Raw genomic sequence first — 4,417 nt, 5'->3', positions numbered from 1 at the left:
CTCCAGGGGATCTTCCCAACCCAGGTCTTCCAAATCCACATCTCACACATCGCAGGTGGATTCTTTACCATCTGAGCCACTAGGGAAGCTCAAGAATACTGGAGCGGGTAGCCTATCCTTTTTCCAGTGGATATTCCTGACCCAGGAATCGAACTGGGGTCTCCTGCTTTGCAGGTGGATTCTTTACCAACTGAGCTGTCAGGGAAGCCCAACAAAGATATTAATAGATAATATTTATTGAATGCTCACACTGTCCCCAATATTGCGCCAGGTGCTGATTATCTGTGCTAATTCTAGAACTACCTTTTGCATGGTAGTTCTCCATATTCCAGAAGGAAAACCAAAGCCTTAGAGAGATTCAGTGACTTTCTCAAGGGTATGCACTAGCTGTTTGCAGAGGTGGGGTCTTAAACCAGATCTTTCAGATCCTCAAACTTCAGCTTTATTTGTTAGAACATAGAACAATATTCTAAAAAAGTTTCTCCTAATTTGAAGTTCTAGGAATATAGGGAAAATCAGCTGTCTGAAGTTGAGTTAGCAGATTAGAATCAGATATCTGTTGCTTCATCTGAGCATATGTCTGAGCTATTTGGAGAGTAGCACCACTGCTGACCATCTAGATTGCTTGGAAAGATAATCTGGAACATCATTTGAAGCATGTGAATGTCACCTCTTGGGTTGAAAACTAAAATGTGGTTGTATTTAGTGTTAAGACTCAACTGGCCATGATCTCATGGAACATTTCTGAGGAGATCTGGTGCACTGTTGATATACTGGTTCCTATCTTTATCCAAAAATAATTCAGCTTTTTTTTTCTGCTGACAATTTCTGGACTTTTTCATAGCGTGGAGTGTTTATTAGATTACAATGCTTAAGTTCACAGTTGGTTAAGAAGACATGGTGATGAATCAAGCCAATCAGGGTAAGAATTATGGCTCACAAGGCAGGAATCCTCTTCTCTTTGCTCTGCCACAGACTCTGGCAACTCATTCTCTGATCTCAGCTTCCTTATGTGAAAAATGAAGTAATGGATATTTAATTACTTTTCAAGCTTTCATAAGGATTTAATTTATGAATCTGTTAATAAACATAGCATTTCCACAGGCTCATTGGCAAAGATGGAACTGTATTATTCAGCTTTACTGTAGCATCAAATTACCCCCAATATCAGTGGCCTCAGTATGAATTTTATTTCTTGTATATGGGCCTGTGGGTCAGGTTTGGTCTGTGGGCTGGGTCTTGTCTGCATGTCAGGTTCAAGAGTCCTCCATGTGTCCCTCATTCCCAGACCCAGGCTGAAGCAGCAGCAGACACTTGGACATCCACTTCTCATGGTGAATACAGGAAGGGAGAGACAGATGGGAAATACGCAAAGCTCAAAACTGAGCTCCTATCACTTCCCACCTGTAGCCCACTGGGCAAAGCAAGTCATGCGGCCAAGCTCAGAGTCATGGAGGTTGGTCATCGGGCCCTGACCTGGTGTTGGGAGTGTGAAGGTCTCCTGACTGATAATGCAATCTGCAGTGAGTGAAACCTCAGAGACTTTAAGAAAATTTTAGGTAGCTGGATCTAAGAGTCAAAGAGACTGATTTACTAACTTCCAGTTTCCTTATCTTCTCATCCTCTCCCTGGGTTCACTGGCTGTTAAAGGTAAACTTAATGCCTCTTTTAGACTCGGAAGTCAAACTGTAGGTCCTTTGAGAGCCTTCAGCATTACTAATCATTCACACAATTTAATGATTCAAATATTTTTAATGACACTGACTTGTAGCATTAGTAATCTACTGTGATCTTGATGGTGTTAGGAAAACATTTACATGGGAGGATGTATTTTCTGAGTGGGGTCAGTCCAATGATATATCTTGCTCCCATACCAGCTGTGACATTCTTTTTGACCACATTGGTTCATGACTGTCAAAGAGATAAAATGAGGAGTCCTGCACTGAATAAAGTACTCCAAACTCACTGACCCTTTATCTTGCCTCTATGTAGGAGGAATTCACAGGCTGGAGATGACTGAATCCTGCCTTGGGAGAACAGTTATGTTGTCTGTTGTATTCGTTGAGTCAGGCTTCAGTCATCATAGCATGAATGTGTCCATAGACAATAAGTAACTGAACAGATTTGACTGTGTTCCAACAGCAATTTGTTTACAAAAACAGGTGGTTGGCCAGATGTGCCCCATGGGCTGTAGTTTACAGATCTCTGCTTTAAATGGCAGCTCCTTGATAAAAACCGATCTTGTTCTGATGGAGACTGATGCAACAGTCTCCTTGCAACAGAGGTTTCTGAGTTTCCAACAAATTCCTCTTTTCTGGAAACTTGATGGTGTGTTTTTCTTGGAAAATCGAGTCTTTTATTCAGTCATGTAACCCCTTACTAAGTGATGTGTGTGAGTGTGTGTGTGTGTGTACATTTTAAAAAAGTTTTTCAGCTGTACTGAAATAAAGTTGAAATATACCATTGCATAATTTTAAGGTGTTATGCAACTTAAGGTATAATGGCTTGATGTATGTGTATATTATAAAATGATTACTGAAGTAAGTAAGTTAATACATTTTCAAACAGAGAGTAGTAGGGTAGGGTAAAACTTAAAGAATAAGGATGCTTTTCATGAGTGGAATGAGGGAGAGAGAGGGTTTCTCCCACTATGTAGCATTATCCCCACTGTCATTGATTGGAAAAATCTGTGAACTGAGATGTAATATGGTATGCTTACATTTTCACAGAAAAATCACTAAAGCTAGAACTGAAGCCCAGATACCTTGTCTTTGTTTCAGAGTTTCTGTACCCACCCATGGCGTCTCAAAAATAAATTATCATTGGAGAACCAGAGTTTTGACTCAGTTGGATACCACTTGTTTTACGGTCCATCTTATATTTTCTTTGGAGTAACTTTTTAAAAAGCTTAAATAGAAACATGAGAGAAGAAAAATTGATCTTACTACTTTAAATGGAAGACGAGTATCAATACTTATCCATAATGATTTAAAATACACTTCAAAATTTTACAGGAGAAGAATAACGTTGATCTAGGCACCATTTAGAATCACCTCCCGAGTGTGGTCACACTTGACACACTGAGCAGGGCTTTCTGCAGACCTCACCTGTCAGAGGCAGCCTTTGCATAGATGCTGCAGCTTCCAGGATCCACCTTCCTCCATCTCAGGTTAACTGACAAAGTTATGGCCTCCAAAATTTGAATGTAAATTACATACAAATGAACCAAGCATTGGCTCTGATGAAAAAAACAACAAAACAATCAACAACAAAAAAAACCCCTTATGAATCATTTTCCCTTATTTCTTCTCTCCATAAACATAAATGTCACAAAAAAGCAGCCTTGAGGAAAGAAAAGGATCAATGAATCCTTTTATTCCCAATGCTGGTGTGTGCAGCATATTTTGATCACCTGCAAGTGTGCAAGCTCTTATAGTAAGTGACAAGTGCAGCAGGTCCTTGTCCGTGAGGGTTATGTCTGAAGCTGGATTTGGGGGTTATAAAGCAGCTGGACTCATGGTGACTTGCCAACAACAAACCACTAAGCTTTGAGTGACCAGCTTGCTGTTGAACCTCACACTGGCCATAAGGGCGCCTCTGCAGGTGGACAGCCTTTAAAAAAATTTTTACTTTCTCTAACATTTCACTTGACATAGTAGTCTCTAAGATCACCCATGTTCAATGACAAATGTTCCTTCTTCTTATGGCTGAGTAGTATTCATTGTCTATATATATACACTGCTGCTGCTGCTGCTTCTGCTAAGTCACTTCAGTTATATCCGACTCTGTGCGACCCCATAGATGGCAGCCCACCAGGCTCCTCTGTCCTTGGGATTCTCCAGGCAAGAATACTGGAGTGGGTTGCGATTTCCTTCCCCAATGCGTGCATGCATGCTCAGTCTCTTCAGTCGTGTCCGACTCTGTGCGACCCTATGGACAGCAGCCCACCAGGCTCTTCCGTCCACAGGATTCTCTAGGCAAGAATACTGCAGTGGGTTGCCAGTTCCTTCTCCAATATATATACACTACATCTTCTTTATCCATTCGAATGTGAATGGACATATAGATTGCTTCCATATCATGGCAATTGTAAATAATACTGCTATGAACACTGGGGTGCACATATCTTTTCAATTAGTGCTTTTTTCTGGATATATACCCAGGAATGGAATTGCTGGGTGGTTCTACTTTCAGTTTTTTGAGAAACCTCTATAATGTTTTCCACAGTGGCAGCACCAATTTACATCCCCATCAACAGTGAACAAGGCTTCCCTTTTCTCCACATGCTCACCAATATTTGTTATTTGTGTTCATTTTGATGACAGCCATTCTGACAGGTGTGAGGTGACATCCCCTTGTGGCTTTGATTTGCATTTCCCTGGTGATTAGCGATGTTGAGCATCTTCTCATGTACCTC

The sequence above is a fragment of the Moschus berezovskii genome, chromosome 16 (assembly GCF_049115385.1).
Source record: "Moschus berezovskii isolate FMDL1 chromosome 16, NW_MosBer_1.0, whole genome shotgun sequence".
NCBI classification, from domain to species: Eukaryota; Metazoa; Chordata; class Mammalia; order Artiodactyla; family Moschidae; genus Moschus; species Moschus berezovskii.
The sequence above is the reverse complement of the archived record's forward strand: the minus strand, read 5'-3'. Positions refer to the sequence as shown.